The sequence below is a fragment of the Cupressus sempervirens genome, chromosome 11 (genome assembly GCF_028749045.1).
Source record: "Cupressus sempervirens isolate cs-2001-9-10 chromosome 11, ASM2874904v1, whole genome shotgun sequence".
Taxonomy (NCBI): Eukaryota; Viridiplantae; Streptophyta; class Pinopsida; order Cupressales; family Cupressaceae; genus Cupressus; species Cupressus sempervirens.
In genome coordinates, this window is record NC_143128.1 from 509,304,473 (window position 1) to 509,325,053 (window position 20,581).

At 31.3% G+C, this 20,581-nt stretch overlaps 1 pseudogene; it reads left to right on the forward strand.

Moving 5' to 3' along the window:
- LOC149530594 (uncharacterized) overlaps positions 1-18,363 on the forward strand; it is a 40,965-nt pseudogene extending 22,602 nt beyond the window's left edge.
- The last annotated feature ends 2,218 nt before the right edge of the window (positions 18,364-20,581 follow it).

Genomic DNA, 20,581 nt, shown 5'->3' on the forward strand with positions numbered 1-20,581 from the left:
GATTAGTAGTGCTACTTGAATTCACATGGTTATTGTATTTGGGAGGTCATGGCTTTATAATTTATGTTCTTATTTGTACAAAATGTTTCAGCATAAATTTCATAGGAAAGTGTATCTCAATGACATTTAAAGGGTTAAAAAAACTTCATTGGGTGTTTTGAAGACAAATGTATCAATGATAAATGTATCAAAATGTATATACATTAAGTCCTTAAGTTTTATTTTCTATCCTATTAGAAAGAACTTTTGGATGCTCTTAGAAATGTGACTTTAAGTTTTGGTGCACTATTTGATGGTGAAGATAAACAATCCATAAAAGTCGTGAGTATGACCCTTATATTTGGCCATTGCCTTGATGATTTTGAATTTGAAGAAGATTTTGTGCTAGGTGATAGATCCTTTTTTTTGGCATACATTTCTTCTCATTATGTCCTAATTTCTTACAAAAGGTACATTTCAAAATTTCCATCTTGATTTTCCATACATCTATCCTCAACAACCTTGATCTAATTTTAAATGAATCAACATACTGATTATGATTTAATATATCTTCTTTCCAATTTAAATTTTAGATATCCATTCTAAATTTAGGGGTTTATTTAGATTGTGATAGCTACTCTAGAATATCAACAACATTTAGATTTGGTTTATAAAAATTTCTTTCCTTTCTTTAGAAGGATTTTAAATTTCATACAATATTTATTCTTATTTTTCTAGGTCCAAACTACATGCCAGTGGGCAATTTGTATAGTGAAATTCAAAAGCATAGTGAGGTCACCCTTCTACTACTGTCATTTTCCCTAAACTACTTCAAGTTGTTTTTATGGTTGGGCTTTAGTTTCATACGTCATGCCCCTGTAGTTAGTTCTTTAGAGATGATTATATCTAAACAATATTTTTAGTGATGTTTTAACTCCTAATTAATATAAAATTATATGGGATGTAATGCTCTAGTAACCTTTATTAATTGTTTTACATAACTAATAGTAAAAAATAAATTTTAAGAAGTTTCAAAAATTGATGGGGAGCCATGGAATCTGGATTCATTATTTGTGCTCCACACTAAGGATAGTTTTTCCATTTATCTAATTCTCTTCTTTTTATAACAACTTATTTATTGTATGGACCTCTCAAATGTACTTATTTTATTACTATATAAAGGCATCCTTTCATATATTCATGTAAATGTGAAGGGAAAATTCTATTCTAGACACAAAATTTTAATGATGTTATTAGACATTACTAGTTTTTTGTATCACCTGATAGCAATTATGTTTTTGGAATACATGTTTTAACTTCATTTTGATTAAATGCACTTTTCAATGACCTAGAAGTACTATGGAGGATGAAATAATAGGGGGAGCTAGAAGTACCTATCCTTTGGTAAGTGATTATTTCTTTTACAAATTTTACAAAAGAAAATATTCTTTTCAAAGATATGTTAGCTATAGAGAATATGATATTTTGTTTCCTAAAGTTCTAAGGATATTCTTATATGAAAATTTTTCATATACATGAGAAAACTAAAATGGAAAGCTTAATTAAACAATCATGGATTAAGTAGAGGAAGAAGAGGATGAAGGATAGAGAAAACTTTTACCAATGACAGGTGTCTCCCAATCTATCTTACTTACCTAGGGAAATCTGCAAAGCATAAGAATATCTAGTTTGGTGCATGTGAAGTAAGGGAACTTGGTGAAGCTATATCAATATTGTGGAATAGGAAAATTGCAATAGGATCTAAAGGTCACCATTTTTCAAGATCAAGAGAAAGTGTGCATGCATTTGACGAAAATAGATCCCTTAAGGATCGATCAAATCATGTAGCTGAAGGAAAGAAATTGAATGTAGAAATTTTTATAATATTAGTAGTAAACACCATAGAGAAAATAAAAATGGGTATGCAAGTTGTCTAAAGTCTTTCAATTATTGTTATAGTCATCATATAAAACATGTGCTAGCAATTACGTATTTGGAGAGATCCCTTTTGTGGTATCATTTTTAGTAAAATCTTCCATTTTACATTCCAATATAGTTTGTTGAAGTGTTACTTAAAATCAATGTCATAATAGTTTTATGCTCATATTTAATGTTGAGAAATTTGGTGTATAGAATTTTGTTGTGGAGGATAGCCACAATTTTTTTTGAGAAAGCCTAAACCCAAAGTTCTTGGGCCTAATATCATAATCATAATTTTTTCCTAAAAGCTTGTAAGATAAATGAGTTGTGATTCAATGTCATGGATATAGATGTTAAAGAGGATTTCGCTGAGTGTTTTCTCATGTCACTTGGAAATCATTCTCCATGTACATGAGAGGAGAAAACATACTAAATTTGGTAGTAGGGATTCTCATCTCAAATCATAATTCTATAATAGCCTTAGCATAGTGCTTAACGTGCCTCAAATCAAGAATTTTTAAGGAACTCGATGTATAGATTTTGTCACTCATTTTGGAGCAAATACAAATAAAGGACAAGGTCATGCAAAACTTTGTCCAAGTTAAATGCATTATATTTTTTGAACACTGAGCTTGTGAAAAATATTCTAGAAACATTTTATTCATTCAAGTGGTTCATGGTTCATTTTGGAGCAAATACAAATAAAGGGCAAAGTCATGTAAAACTTTGTCCAACTTAAATGTATTATATTTTTTGAACATTGATCTTGTGAAAAACATTCTAGAAACCTTTTGTTCATTCAAGTGGTTCATCTAAGATTTTTTTTTGTTTCTCAACTTCTTGGGAAGAGGTGGGAGAATTCTTAAGTGTATTTACTACTACTATTTACCCTCAAATTTTTAGGATGTAAGGAAAGGATAATTCATGCTTGTGCTTATTGTAAAATGTGAAGTTTAGGTTTTTTCCCTATTACTAATCAATATTTGTTTCATTTTTGGGTCTACCATAATCACACATAATATCCTACTAGTCTTGATCTTATTATCAGACGATTCATTCTATATACATTCTACATTTGGGCCCCATTTGTAAATATCCCTAATATTGATAATTTTAAAAGGAACACTATTCTAACTGTGGTAATAACTACTATGAAAAGTAAGGTAATCTGCTATGAAGCAAATGAATGTTACTAAGAAACATATTCACAATGGCATAACTTTGTGAAGAGAAATTTACAAGCCTATATAATGGATGTCAAACAATTCCATGGTTGCTTTAGCTACAATCCCTGGACAATTCTTCACTGGATCATATCTAAGTTTATTATTGTTTCCATATATTGAAGAGATCATACATTTTCTAAGCTCTATCCATTCCTTCACCTCTATAGTAACATGATCCCCTAATTCTTCAATAATACAACCAATGAATCAAGTAAGGATACCTATTTGAGACTCACTTGTTTTGACTTTCAAAACCACCTGAATATTTAGAACTAGATTTACAAAACTTATAATAAGAATAAATAGGTCTCAAATCATTACTAACTATTTTTGGAAGTTCCATCCTTTCTTTGGTGTATCTTAAAACTTATTTAAGTGCTGATACCTTCTAGAGTAGAAAAGAAAATTTAAAACATATCTAGGTGATTAAACAAATTTAGTGGAGTCAAACCAAACTATACTCTTCTTGCCTTCTATGAAATTCTCACTGTAGGATTTTACTATTACTTACATCATGTCTGTGATGATGTGCATTTCCATTATACCATATAGGGAACAAAGTTTAAACCCTAATTTTGTAATGAGTTCTGATGATTAGGTAGGATCTAATTTCACTAACTTTTTGCATCTTAGAGATCAAATGGTAAAGATAAATCATTATTCCTTATCTTAAAATAATCCAAATATGGATCTATTTGTGTTGAATAATTGATACAAGTACAAAGAAAGATTTTAATTTAGAGTCTTCAAGTTTTAGGAAGGGCATTACAATTAGTGATGTGGCTATGTTGCTGATGCTTATATTTTGATAAAGTATATAATTTAGTTGAGGATTTCCATGACTTTAAACTGAGTTTTAGATGGGGCTAAATAATAATAGAAAAAAAAGAGAATGTCAAAACTAAAAAAAACATTAGATAAATGGAAAATATACTATTCTATGCAAGGATAAAATTTATGATGATGACATTCTACATTCATAAAAGAAGTGAATATCCCTCAAAGAACTAATTCAAATGTTTTAAATAATGGTCTATAGTCATTGCTTAATTTTTTTAATTATTGTCCAATATCAATGGTCCAGATGCATCTATCCCAAAAATCAATGAAAATAGGGCCTTAGTAGGTTTCCAAGTGCCTTTTAGCTACTTGGTCAATGACCCATGACCAATAGGACCTAACAAATTCATTTAATTTTTGAAATTTAGTAAATTCTAGTATGTGCAAGGAAATTTACCATGTATAAATTTAAATATTCTACCAAGGCTCCATGTAGTTGTATTATTCACATGCTTATTTTCATCATTCATGGTAGACAAAATAAAGTTGAGCAACATTCACAAGAGGAGTCAATTTATCAGATGACAAACTTTCTAGAATTGACCCAAATGCATAGGTCTCTGCCTCTCATCATTTCCAATTTTTCTTAGATATTTTCTCTTCTATAAATTCTATAGTCATGGGAACCATATAATCTTCAAAATTATTGCAAAAGGTCTTGTAAAAGTTCCTCCAGCCATGGATAGATTCCTAGCCCATTCAGAAATAGAAGAGAGAATGACATCATAAAGTTTGAAATAAGTATAGGATAGCTAAGAGCATTTGGAACTAGATTCTAAATATCAATTTGAAGGTGTGAATCATTTTATTGTAGTCAAAATTATCAAAAACTCATAGAAATATGGAAAATATTGACAAGGCCTTAAATGGTGAAAATTAGGAGCTAGCTTTATGTAATCAAAAGTGAACTACTTTGGAACAAATGTTTAATATCAAAGATAAAATTTTGTGGTCAAAAGAAAGAGAGATACATTCATTTCAAGAAAATATTATACAAAAATCTAAGTTCATTGGACAAGTGAAATTGGATGAGCAATTTGCACAAGACCAACTACAAGGTGAACTTGAGAATACTATTTCTCTTTGAGTGATTTAGAACAAAAGCCTTCATTCAGAGGTTGACCTTTTGAAAAGATAACTAGATGAGTGTAGGAGACAAAATAAAGAAGTGGTGGAAGGAATAAGATATAGCTACAACATCTTTCTTTCATACACCATTAGTATTCAAGACTCTAAAACCAATGACTTGTTCCAAGTTTCTTAATGTTCAAACATATTAAGACTATAAATTAGTAGGTACTTAAGTGTAAGAAGATTGTGGAGGACAATCTGTTCCTACATTTTTCAAGAAAATGAAAGGGTCATTGTAAAGAAGTAAGGATACATGTTCCTCCAAAAGGGCCTTTTAAATTTTTTTTGACATGATGACTAGGTTGTGTGTTAGCTTTTCACTACAAGTTTACAAAAAAAGCTTGTTAAGATCAAATCAATTCACAAGGAAAAATAAGGCACCTCCTCAACTAATGTGACTCAAAAATCATGATTTTGAGCCCACATTTTGAACATATGCGAGATCATAGTTTCCCAGTCCATGCTCTCTATTTGATTGACTCTAGGTTGGGCCTATATTATAAAATAGATTAAGAATTTCCTAGATATGATTTTGAAATTTCCTTAACTAAAGTTAATTGCCTAAATATTTTTCATTGTAATACTTGTATATTATTTCTCATTATATTACCATAGTTATAAATTTGCAACCTATTATAAACCATCAAATCAAAATTTCTCATCCCTTTAGGTTTTTCTTCAATAAAGTCAATTTAGCTCCCATCAAAGAGTATGAGCATTTTAAAAAATAAAGAAAATTACATTTAAGAATTGAAAAATACTACATTCCTAATAAATGAAATTGTTTACTTATTGTAAAACAAGATTCCAAAAGTGTCTTCTACTTGACAAAAGGATTTGTGCCAATTAATTATGCTCAAAAACTAACCAAGCAACAGTTCAATTCTTGATATGCACCAATATTATAATTAAATTAATGAATTAGAATCAACCTCTTATCCTCACTCAATATGAAGTCTCATAATCACCTCAATATAGCAAGAAGGTGAATCATGCTCTCTAGAAAGCAAAGCAACAATCTCTCTTTTTCCATTGAAATCTTGTACATGTTTAGCTGAGATTTTGTAGTTTTGATTAGTGATTTTGATTGGTGATTTTAGACAAAGGATGCCTATCCCAAGGATTTGATTAGTGGTCTTTTTTTATTTTGAGACCATTTTTAGTGGGACTTTATATGCTCTATGTGTATGTGTGTCTAGTACTCCAAGATTCTATTCCAGTACACAACCAACATATCACTAAGGCCAAAACTATTGAGTTGTTAAATTATGCTCTATGTATGTGCTCTATTTTTAATGTTACTTCATCAATTATGTGCCATCTGGAAACATCCCACTCCAATCCTTCATTTTTGTCCTCATCTAATTTACTATATCTTACAAATTTTACTTGGTAGAGCTTTGTCTCATGTGGCTTCATGTCTTCCAATGTGGGTACATCACAAAAGTGGTGATATTATGAAGTTAGGTATCATGGTGGACAGTCATCATTTCATGAGGGAGATGTGTGGCTAAGCCATGGGAAGTTTAAATAGTTTTGGATAGTTAGTTTGCATTGCAATGTGGCTTAGTAAGCCATTTTGGGTCTTCTTAATGTTGAATTGATGTTATATTATTAGGTTAGTCCATATTTCCATATGCCATGCAAGGCGATCATTTTGAGTTAGTTTTTAGAGTTAGTGGATGGTTAGTTGGGGGTTGTTTGGGGTCAGTTTAATTAGGATGGAATCTCTTTTGAAAAGAAAAGCTTGTACTTGATATGAGGGGTGATGGTTGAGAAACATTAGGATAGCAAAGGAGGAAGGCCCATGTTAAAAGTGGAACTCCATAATGAAACCTTCTTGAGATACATTTGCATGAATGAGGTAACATATCAGTTTTGGGGAAGCTCCAATAGTAGGAAGGCAGATCGAGTTTTCTTGAAGAGAAGAAAGTATATTTTGAGGGAGAAACCTGAGAGGAAATGGAGGATATAGCTTGGGTTTTACATTTTTTTCTCTAAATCTTGATTCCTTCCTTATCCTCAAACTTTGTAAAACTGCATACACCCATGCTTCCCTATGCTCCTTTTACTATCAGGTACCCCCTTTCACACTACCTACACTCCTCTTATCCCTCATGGCCTCTCTCTCTATAAAACCTAAGCAATATCCTTCATAGCCTCTTAGATCTCTTCCTCAAAATATACTCTCTCCTCCTCAAGAAAACTTGATCTCCCTTCCTACTATCAGAGCTTCTCCAAACCCATTATGCCAACTCCTTCATGCAAATGTATATCAAGCAAGCTTCATTATGTAGTTTCTCTTTTAACACAAGCCTCCCTCCTTTGCTATCTTGATGTTTCTCATGTTGGAAGATTAGCAAGATTGTTGCAAGATTGGTTTGATGATATGTTACATTCATGACTGAGTTTTTCATTGATGTCAGCATAGCATGTTTGATGTCTTCTATAGTATCTAATAGAAGAATAGCAGAAAGACTAAGTTGGTATGGATGGCTGTTTGAGCATGATAACCACTTGAGGTTATGAGAAATACTTTGGAGTATCTAGTATATGTAGTTAATCTTGGAAGTAGAAAGGATAGGTCTAGAAGATGTTATATAAGTTTTGGTAAGGTCTATTCTAAGATAGAGTTTATAGAGGCATGTTCTAGTAAACTTGTTATCTCTCTTAGCAGAGTTGATATCTTGAGGATCAAGGTTGAGGACATGAAGAAGACATGTTGACGATGATGTGGATAACCTCACTCACTATAATATTTCATGTACAAAAAGTTATTCAAGTTACAAGGTGGAAAATTAAGGTTATCACTAAGTGTGACATGTTCTTAGTGAGGTCCTATAATAATCAATTTTGAAGGACTAATAACTGAATTAGGGAATTTTTTTATGGACTTAGTATAAAAGAAGGACATTTTCCTTTATCATGATGTATGTTGGTATGATTGAATGATTGATGATAAACAACAGAGAGTGCATAATATGAAGTTGAGTAGAGTGGTGCAAAAGTGAAGGAAAAATTATTACTCATGTTTTGCTAAGTGATTTGAGGTTTGCTATTTAGATGCGAGGTTGATGATTTGGTCTGCAAGGTTAGACAATGATTGGTTTGATTGATAGGATAGAGGAGATTATAGAGGAAAGAAGAAGATACCAATAAATTACTTTTTTGAGCAGTGAGCTCTTCTTGTAGAACTAAAATTGCATGTTTGGGCAATGGGATCTTCTTGCATACATTATATCATAACTCTTAATAGGGTTGAAACAACTCCAAATAGGGTTGGCACAACTCCTAATAAGGTTGGAATCTCCTAATAGGTATTCAAATTCTCCTAACAAGGACACATTGTACTAAATGTTGTAACAGACTCCTAATAGGGTCTATCCTCTAACAAGGAACATTTATATTAGTACATCATCTTGTGGGAATCATTCCCACTAGGATTTTCCCTTTGATCAAGGGTTTCTCTACTCAACATATTTGATGTAATTATCTATGTGCATCTTTCTATGGTTGTTGTTCACTTTGGTTGAATGATTAAGTTTGTTTAAAGAAGATAGGTGTTTTAATTATTAGATAACTGATTCACCCTCCACCCCCTCTTAGTTATCTTAGTGGACTATTATTTCTAACAATTAGTATAAGAGCATCAAGTCCTTGAAGACAAAGTTTAACAGCTTTGGAAGATCCATGGTGAACATGTTCAGAAAAGATAGTCCAAAGTTTGATGGAACAAACTATGATAGATGGAAAGAAAAGATGAAGGTACACTTGTTGTGTATGGGTCTAGGATATTAGATCTTGAAAAAATTAGAAAAGATAATCATCAAAGAAAATGAGTTGGAAAGTTTCTTTGAAGTAGAAAGAGATCTTTTCATGTGTGATATGAGAGCTAGGGAAGCACTATTGATTGCACTTCCTAAAATTGAGTACAATCAGGTAAAATCACTTCCTACTTCATATTTGATTTGGAAAGCTTTGGAAAATAGTTTTGAAGGTGATGTACATTCTAAGAAGTTGATGCTACAAAGTTGAATTCATGTGTTTCAAGATGCTAAGATGATTTTGTAAGAATATATATATAGGCATGATATTAGAAATTACTATAGGTATTAAACCTCAAGGAGGAAACAAAGAAGACAATGAGGTTATATGGAAGATATTGAAGACTCTAACACCACCATTCAAGCTATTAGTTTAAATGATATAGTTGTTGATCTCATGTACAAAAGATTTCACAAAGGATACATTGCTTGGAAGACTTGAAGTAGTTGAGAATGAACTTAGACAATATGAAGAATTGACTAGAATAGAGAAAGCTTTTAGTGCCTTGAATATTCAACCTAACCTATCAATGAGCACAAGTGCTAGAGGAGATTTTCCAAGAAGTAGTAGATTTGAGGATGAAAAAAAGATTGATGAAGTACCCTTCTAGTAAGAAGAGAGAAAGGAGGTAAGAAAATCTTTAAGTGTTGGACTTGTGATGATTATGGTCATTGTGCATCTAAGTGTCCTAAGAGGGAGAAAAAGTATAAGGGAAATCGTAAGCCTAGAAAGGATATAGATTGTTTGTATGGAAATGAAGATTATGATTTTGATGAAAAAGCATTAAGTGCTAGTGATGATGAAATTGGATTTGTGGCAATTAAAGAAGAAATTCTAGAGAAGGTAGCTTTGGTATCACAAGTTGAGAAGAAATCTAATTGGATAAGTGATAGTATTTGTTCAAATCATATGACTGATGATATGAACAAGTTTTTTGAATTCAAAAGTCAAGATGGAGGAATTGTGAGAGGTTGAAACAATGCAACATGGCAAGTAAAAGGTATTGGATCTATTTCTCTTGATGTTAAAACTAATACTGAGGATGTATACTTTGTTGATGATTTAAAGTGCAATCTTTTGAGTGTTGGACAACTAGTAGAAAAAAGTTATCAATTTCAGTTTACAAAAAAGACATGCATGATTAGAGATAAATATGGAAAGGTAATTAGAATAGGAACTAGATCTAGAGGTAATGTATTTCAGTTGAATCCTACTAAAATGACATGTTTGGTTGCAAAGGTAAATGATAATTGGATATAGCATAAGGGATTCTATCATATAAACTTTTATATTATTGTGAGGATCAGTAAAATGTTTTATATTAGAGATTTGCTAAATTTATTAAAGCCTACTAACAAAATTTGTAGTGTATTTTGGCAAAGCACAACAACTTCATTTCCCAACAAGAAGTTTACCACTACAATGAAGTTGGATATTTTACACACAGGTCTCAGTGGTCCTACAAAGACTAGAGGATTCTATAGTGAAAGGTATTTTATGATTCTAGTTGATGATTTTTCTAGAATGATGTGGGTTGCATTGCTTTAAGATAAATCTGAGATGTTTGACAAGCTTAAGATATTCAAGAATAGAGTTGAGAATGAATCTGGTGTAAGATTAAATATTTAAGATCAGATAGAGAAGGAGAATTTACTTCAAATGAGTTTAACATGTTTTGTGAAGAAAATATAATTAAAAGATAGCTATCAGCCCCAATAACCCCTAAATAGAATGGCATTGCAGAGAGAAGGAACAAGTCTATTACAAAAGTTGCAAGAGCTATGTTAGCTAAGAATGATGTATACAAGACATTTTGGAGTGAAGCTATGAATACAATAGTCTACACTATGAATAGAGTGCAAGTTAGGAAGGACACAAAAAAGTCATCTTATGAACTATGGTTTGGTCACTCACCTATAGTTAAGTACTTCAAAATATTTGGAAGTAAGTGTTACATAAAAAGAGATGCTGACTTTGGTAAGTTTGAAGCTAGAAGTAATGAAGGTATGTTTCTTTGTTATTTATTGAAAAGCAAGGCTTATGGATGTTATAACCATAGAACTAAGACTATTATGGAAAGTGAAAATGTGAGAATTGATGAGAAATTTAGAGTACAAGAAAGAGTAATTAATTACAATTTAGATGATGATGTTACTAAGCCAAGGAATGACAAGGTATTTCTTGAGACTAATAATGATTTGTAGAACGAATGAGAGAAAAGTAGGAACAAAGCTCAAAACCTTTAGTAGGGCCAAGAGTTGAGATAAAAACCCCTACTTTAGGAAGGAACATGATAAAGAATCACCCATCTAAATGTATCATCAGAAGCAAAGACAAAGGTATGATGACAAAAAATAGAGTGAATGAAGAACTATGCTTGATATCTCAGGTTGAGCCAAAGAATGCAGATGAAGTACATCAAGATGATTATTGGTAGCAAGCTATGAAAGAGGATTTGGATTAGATTGTAAAGAATGAGACATGGAAATTGGTCCCTAGACTAGTAGATAAGAATGTGATAGGAATAAATAGGTATTTAGGAACAAGATGAATGAGCAAGGAGAAGTTGTAAGAGAAAAAGAAAGACTAGTATGTAAAGGTTACTCACAACAAGAAGGAATAGATTATGAGGAGACTTATGCTCCAGTGGCTAGAATAGAAGTTGTAAGATTATTCTTAGCCTATGCAACACAAAAGAAAATCAATGTATATTAGATGGATGTCAAGTCAGCATTTCTGAATGGAGAACTTGAAGAAGAGGTATACATTGAACATCCTGAAGGATGTCCTTTGATAGATGACAAGGACATAGTATGCAGATTGAGGAAATCATTGTATGGATTGAAGCATGCACCCAAAACTAGTATGTGAGGTTGTCAAACCATTTGGCAAAGCTTGGATATGGAAAAGCTATGGCAGATAGTAATCTATATTGTAAGAAATTGATGATGGATTGATGATTTTGGTAATATTTGTTCATGACATTATATTTGGGGGTAATGATGAAGAAAGTAAGAATTTTGCAGAAGAGATGAAGAAAGAATTTGAAATGAGTATGATAGGAGAGATGAAATATTTCCTAGGATTGTAGATAGTATAGAATAAAGAAGGAATCTTTATTTCTCAGACTATGTACTTGAAGGATTTGTTGAAAAGGTTTAGTTTGGAAACATGTAAACATGTTGGAACACTTTTAGTATCTAGACACAATTTATCTACAAGGATGAGACACCTACTATTGCATAGAAGAAGTATATATGTATGATTGGAGGATTGCAATATCTGACTCACACAAGGCCATATATAGAAAATGTAGTTGGAATTGTTACAAGATTCTAGGTTGATCCCAGAGAAGCACATTATGTAGTATTGAAAAGGATACTTAGGTATCTAAAAGGAACTTTTGAATTTGGATTATGATATGATAGGTCTAATGATTTTCCTCTAACTGCTTATACTGATGCAAATTGGGTAGGTAGTATGGATGACAAAAAGAGCACTAGTGGATGAGCTTTCTTTCTTGGAGGAAGATTGGTTTCTTGATCAAGCAAGAAGGATTGTACATCTCAAAGTATAGCAGAAGCACATTATGTTGTAGCAAAAAATAATTGCAATCAAGTAATTTGGATGAAGTAGATGTTGAAGGATATAAGGATAGAAATCAATGAACCTATTATTATACAATGTGACAACACAAACATGGTAAATATGTCTAAGAATCCAGTATTACATTTGAGGACTAAGCACATTTCTATTAAGAATCATATGTTGAGAGATAAAGTTGTAGAAAAGGAGATTAGATTGGAGTATGTGAGCACACAAGAGATGATTGCAGATATATTCATTAAGCCTCTTCCAAAAGAGACTTTGGAGTATTTGTGAGGTATGCTTGGGGTTATGCCCCTTCCTACATTAGAGTAGAAGTTGAAAGAGTGCATTAGTCTAGGGTAATAGAACACCATTAATTTTCTAGACTATATGTTGATGCTTCCTATATGGGGGAGTGTCTATGATGGATAGAGTCATTGAGGACTCTTATTGATGATGTTTTGAATAGTTTCTTTTGACACTTGAGCTAAGTAAGTATTAGTTGTTATAGAGTTTGATGTAGAGATGTTGGTTGTAGAAACATTTGACATTGATGTCAATGGGGGAGATATTGGCATGGAAAATATTATGCTGAGAAGATGATCAACATGAGTATGGGGGAGAGTTTGGCATGAATTTGAAATGTCAGTTTGGTATAGAGAACATTGAGGTATATCAATGGGGGAGTATGATTGATGAAGAGGATTTGATTTTTGTTGGTATTCTTAGAACTATATCTTACCATCAATGCCAAAGGGAGAGATTTTTGGAAGATTGGTTTGATGATATGTTACATTCATGACTAAGTTTTTCGTTGATGTCAACATAGCATGTTTGATGTCTTCTATGGTATCTGATAGAAGAACAGTGGAAAGAGTAAGTTGGTATAGACAACTAGTTGAGCATGATAACAACTTGAGGTTATGAGAGATACTTTAGAATATCTAGTATATAAAGTTAATGTCAAAAGTAGAAAGGATGAATCTAGAAGAAGTTATGTAAGTTTTGGTGATGTATGTTCTGAGATAGAGTTTATACAGGCATGTTCTGGTAAATGTGTTACATCTCTAAGAAGAGTTGATATCGTAAGGATTGAGTTTGAGGACATGAAGAAAACATGTTGAGGATGATGCACTTAAGCTTGCTCATCATAATACTGTGTATATGGAAAGTTATTCTAGTTGCAAGGCATAAGAGTAAGGTTATCACTAAGTGTAACATGTTCTTAGTGAGGTCCTATAATAATTAATTGAGAAGAACTAACATCTAACTTAGGGAATTGTTTTATGAAATTGGTATAAAAGAAGGACATTTTCCTTTGTCTTGATGTATGTTGGTATGATTGAATGATCAATGATAAGTAGCAGAGAGTGTGGAAGTGAAGGAAACTTCATTGCAAAGGATTTTTTGAGTAATCTAAGGTTTGGTATTTGGATCTGAGGTTTGTGACTTGGTCTACAAGGTTAGATAGTGATTGGTCTAGTTGATAGGATAAAGGAAAGTATAGAGGAAAAAAGAAGATACCAGTAAATTATTTGTTTGAGTAGTGAGCTCTTCTTGTAGTTGAAATTGCATGTTTGGGTCTTGGGCTCTTCTTGCATACATTATAACACAATTCCTAATAGGGTTGGCACAACTTCTAATAGGGTTGGAATCTCCTAGCAGGGATTCAAAGTCTCCTAATAGGGACTCATTTTTCTAAAAATTTTAACAGACTCGTAATAGGGTCTATCCTCTAACAAGGAATATTTATATTAGTACATCATCTTATGGGCATCATTCCCACTAGGGTTTTCCCTCTAATCAAGGGTTTCCCTAGTCAATGTATCTAGTGTAATTTTCTATGTGCATCTTTGTATGGTTATTATTTACTTTGGTTGAATGGTTAAATTTGTTTAAAGAAGATAAGTGTTTTAATTATTGGATAACTGATTCACCCCACCCCTCTTAGTTATCTTGGTGGACTATTGTTTCTAACATCTCAACCATCACCCCTCATATTGGGTACAAGCTCATTTTTTCAAAAGAGATTCCATCCTAATCAAACTGACCCAAAACAACCCCCAACTAACTAACCACTAACTCTAAAAATTGACTCAAAATAATTGCCTTGCATGGCATATGGAAATATGGACTGACCTAATAATGTAACATGGATTCAATATCAAGAAGACCCAAAATGGCTTACTAAGCCACACTACAATGTAAAATAACCATTTTTCCCATAGGTTAGCCACACATCTCCCTCATGAAATGATGACTATTCACCATGATACCTAGCTTTAGAATATTGCTAGTTTTGTGATGCATCCACATCATCTTCATTGTAGATTCATATCTGCTTCAACTTGTAAACTCCTCTTTTGTCGAGCAGATTTCATTTCAAATTCCATGAGATGATGGGTTCCTATATTGTGCATTTGATAAGAAAAATGGTTGTAATACTAAATAAAATATGTATCTTCAGATTATTATGCAACACCGTTATGAAGCCACCTCTTTTCATGAAACTAATGATGTGGCATAGTTTCTGATGACTTGTCACAACATATCACAGAGAATTTTTGCATCACTTCTTTGAGATATCAAGTTGTACCCATACCTATTATTGCAAAAAGTATTCAACTGTGAATTTGTTCTCAATACCTCTACAATTGTTCTTCATAATCTTCTACATGTTTGTGAGGATGTGTTAGGAATAGTCATCACTAATCTAATCAAATGATCATTGAGAGTATTTCCTTTGACTCACATAATTATTAGTCAATGGTCCATGATAGTGTCTCACATAACTGTCACTTGTTATAGCATCTATAGAGTTTCCATGTAGGCTCTAGAAATTGTTCAATATATATCTCATCATTCTTGAATGAACACAGTAATCTAAAGACTCTTTTATAACACCTGATGTTTCATATTTACTAATCATTGTTTTAAGTTCCAAATAGAAACTCCACATGTAGCATAGTAAATCAATCATTTAAAATTCTAACTTCCTAGTCTTGCTTCTATCACAAATAATTTCATGCCTATATATAGTTGAGGGGTATGCTTATGCTCATGTTTATAATGTTTGGAAGTTGATCTAATTTCATAAGAGAATCTCTACTCCATTATTTTAATTTCCCAAGACCATTGGATCTTGTTACCTTTTCCCAACACTCCTCAAAATATGTTAGAAAATCATATGCTATAGGCTCTCTTGGTAAACCAAATTCTATACCTCCACAAAGATTGGGCTATGGTACAGTTTGAAAATTTTGAAATGAATGATGCTCTAGAATATCATGATATTAATCACAATGATCAAGTCCACCAAGAAAAGTAGTAGCCTTTCATTATACATATCAAATGTATTTCTTTTGCTTGATCTTATTAGCAAGATGCACATATAATAACCAAGAGACAAGGGCTGCTGAAATCATAACTATTATCCATGATCGATGATTGCTGACTTCATGTGCTCTCATTACTTCCATACTTCAACTTCATGTTTCATGTTCAGATAGACTTGATGGCAAGGGACACCAACATTTAATGTTTCACTTTTATTTCTGGCCTTTGGATGTTCCTTCTTTGTGCTGCAATTATTATGTTCACCAAAAAAGTGTTAAGCTTTCCCTTAAAGGTCTTATCATCATTTGTCCCTCAACTTCATGATGAGAAGTTGATGCCTTAGATCCTCCTTCAACTATATGTGATACATAAGGTATCAAGCATTGCAATAGTCCTAGATAATCCACATGACTTATAGTGTCTTGAAGTATATTGTTTGAATATAAGGAGTGGGTAAGACATCGATCTAATTTTCTATCATTTGAAATTTTACATATAAAATCTTAACACATTGGTAAGAATATGTTTTTAGATTTAAAAAATGAATGATTGTATATTTAATTAAGCTATTATATTTATTGATACATGCATTACATTTCCATGATTTATCTTCGAAGTTAGTCTTATTTCAATATAAATATGTTTGATGCTACCAAGATTTTACATGAAACTCAATCAACGTATGTTATTTATATTTTTGGATATTTTTAAAACATCTTGAATTGATATTTTCTAGCCATTATGATTAATAATAGAAACTTTTTATTCCCATGCATTAGTACTTTGTGTATGGTAGAAGGGATTCTTTACTATAATTTTCCTTGTAACAATTACAAATTCTTGGTCTTTTATTTGGAAAAATATGTACCACTAGTTATTGCTTGGTGTATGGTAGATACGATTATATTGTGTATAATTTCCCTTGTGATAATTGTATAATGTTGATATTTTGTTTGAAAAAATCTGTACCATTGGTAATTTCTTGCAACATTTCATCCATCCAATTTGGGCATGAGTTGTGCAAATATGCCCAGTTTGACTCTGCATTCCATTTCCCTCTATTTCCACTATCACTTATTTCATGAAGTGGATGGTAACCTAATTCACCATGCTAGTGAAAAGAAGTAGAATTGATTCATAGTTTTAAATAAGTCATTAGAATTGGGATTTGATGATCAAATGATTTGAATGTGTTAAAATAATTTACAAATTCAAGAATTGTTGTTAGATGATGTAAAAGTAAAACTCTATAACTAGTCCACTTTTTCTCTTGGTCCATATTTGGCTGGAAGCTAGTAAAGCATGCAGGCTAGATAAATTGGTTTAGACCAAGAAACCATGCTAATGGTTAGTATAGCTTTCATGGGAACCATTATAGTGGACTATCATATTGTTATAATCTCTAGACTAGGAAAGCTTTGACATGAAAAAATTCAAGTTGCTGCAAATTACTCAAACTCAAGGTCTACTTATTTTCAAAACCATAGTGAATTAGGTTCCCATCCACTTAAAGAATAAGAAATGGTGGAAATAATAAGAGGGGGGATTCAAGACTCTCTTATGTTGAAATGGCTAGGAGCATTGTTGAGGTAAATCAAAAGGCAATATTGGTGCATCTAGGAATGATTCATGATGAGGTACGTCAAGAGACTTCCTTGAATAAGTTGGAATATGCAATTGATGATTATGGATAAGTCATATTTAAGTTGAATGGTGATGAGAAAATTTTGTGAAGCCTTAGGGTAAAAAATCCTATGAATGTTTTTGTTGGGCTGGATGAATCACTAATCTATAGAGAGTAGGAAAAAGATGCATTAAAATATCACAACAATATTTTCTTTTACAATGGTAGAGATGCCAATGAAAAGTATGATTATAAATAGTACTTTTATTTTATTTGTAATGAAGGATATGACTCAGACTATTTTGAAACTCCAAAAGACTGGGTAAAACTAGACACCATGATTATGGTTTATCAATTGCATTTTGCAAAAAAGATGGTCAAGGAAGTTTCTATTAACTATTCTAAGAAGATAGATAGACCCTATAATGAAATTACAATAATTAGACTTATAAGGCCTACTTTGATGGAAGAAGAATCTTATTTATAGAGGCTTTTAAATAGTAAATAATATTTGAGTGGAGATGACATTTATATAGAAGAAAATAATGAGTTCAGTAATGGAAATGGAGAACCAACTAAATATTTTGACAAAGGAGAAGACAAAATACAACTATAAAATCAAAGTATTTATAAATTGGAAGATATTTTATACTCAAAATATGAATATGTTACTGATAGTGGTATGAATGCTGATGATCCTGACGTATTGTCTATGATAGCACCTTTAGATGAAGAATCTTGGACTTTGGGATTAGAATGTGATAGTGAAATTCAATTAATTCATCAATATACAATCTTGAGACTTTTATTATTCAACTTATATCTAATTATGGTGACTAGTCTACTATCAGGGTGTAATATTTTTAGCAAGCAAAAACCCATCCCCTAAAATAAAATAATTCCAACAATGAAATGAATAATTCCAACAATATCTTGAGAAATTAACTTATGGCCTACTAAAGAGTATGAATGAAACCCTCATCAAATGTTAGGTGAATAAAAAGGATAAAATACATTTTTGGAAAATACAAAGACCCTCATGTTTATTTTTGTTGCTTACCAAACAATATGAAGCATATACAAAGAACATATGAGTTATGGTCTATGTAATAAGGAGAAAACCATGAAAGTGCATTTGTTCAAACTTCAAATTAAAGCATATGTAAGGTATTTTAAACAATTTTTCAAGCATAAATCACATAGAAGACTATAAGCTATGATAGCCTACAATATAGGCTTGAAATTCTCAAGAATAAAGTAAACAATGTATCAATACACCCAAAGGATGAAATTTGAAGGGTTTTTCACCATATAAAGCCCCAAATGATGAAGTGTATATAGACAAAGAGAGATGTGATTTTGAAAAATGAATTGGAGTTCATTCATAATTTATAGAGAAGAAAAAAACATGTTTCATGGTATTATAATAACATAGCGCTATCTTATCCCCAAAATACAAATAAAGAAGCTTGAAGTACCTATAGATATTAGTGTCTTGTGAGATCTTCTTCTGAATAAATTGTTATATTTAGGGTCTCAAATTGGGGTTTTTCTTACAACTCTGATGTACAAGAACAAATACCTAGAAAGCTAGCTGACTGCACTAATCTACTAGTTACCACAGTGACTATCAAAATGGTGGAAAGTGATGAAGGGGATCAAATTTGTTTTAGAAGTGGTAGATGAAATGGGTGGGTTGTGCCACTCATTTTCTCTTTTAATTTTTAATTCTTTTCTTTTCTTTTTAATTTAATACAATTAAAATAATTTAAGGTTTAAGGCTTAAAATGTAAAATAATAATTTATTGTTTAAGACAAAAAATTACCTTTTTTTGTTAAAAAATATCATTAAATAATTTTATTTGTAGTAGGGAATGTTCCAATAATTGTACATAGCTTCAATAGCTTTCAATATTATTGATGAGTAGGAGAAAATGTCTTCATTTCATATAGTAAGTTATAGTGGAAAACATTCATTAGACCTAGAACATCTAAATTGTAAGTCAAATTTTGTTGTTTTCTAGTGTATCTCTCTAGCTGAATGAAGGGTTTAAAGCTAAAGTTTTTGACTTTTGGGTATTCATAGATCTCTTGTAGGGACTATGGAGTGTAAAGTGTTCAAAAAGTGTCATTTCAAAATAAAATACCAATAGTTGTGATTAAATGTCCTAGTAGTCTTTTTGGTTGACTACTATTAATGCATGTATGATCCGCTATTAGTTCATGTGTTTTAATTGTTTGGGGTTCTTTACAGAGTGGAAATTAGAGGGTATCTGTGATACAAGTATCATAGTTATTGAACCCACTATCAGTTATTGGATCTCTTCCCTAGAGAAAATAAATAAATAAGTGATAATATTAATTACATAAAATTAAAAGAGAAATTTAGGAAAGTTAAGGTAAAAACTAAAATGTATAAAGATAAAATTATTAAATTTCTTATAAAAAAAGATAAAGAAAATAGAATAGAGTTTTATTAACTATATTTATTAGTTTTTAAAATTGTAAGAATTATTTTAAATTTTCAATAAAAATGAATTAAGGTAATGTTTCAAGACCTAATGATGAGTTATGAACTATTGGATAATTATACATTTGGAAGCAACATTGTGGATGTGATTTAAGATGAATAAATGCTCATGTAACCTTAAGTGTGATTGAATATATATCTCATTTAATATTATGATTTTATATTATCAAATGCTATAATTACAAAGGATTACTAATAATGTATTTAATAATTTTTGTTTAGGTGATAGATTATTAGTGACTAATCACTTATTTATTCATTTTTATTTAGGTGACTACTAATGGGTGATTAATTGTTCAATCACTTATTTGGTAGTTTACTTAGTCACCTATAGTTGTAAATTATAAAAATATAGTAGAATGTGATCAGTTTTAGTCACATGACTAAAAAAGTTAGTAGTGTGACTAAGATTTTTAGTCATGTAGTTACATATCTACCAAAATGTACTAGTCTTACCAATGAATTATTTAAGAGAGGTCTCAATGGTACACTCCTTAGGTGTATAGAACCCAATGATTTGAAACATACATTAGTAGATGTACATGAAGGCATTTGTGGATCTCACTCTAATGGTTTAACACT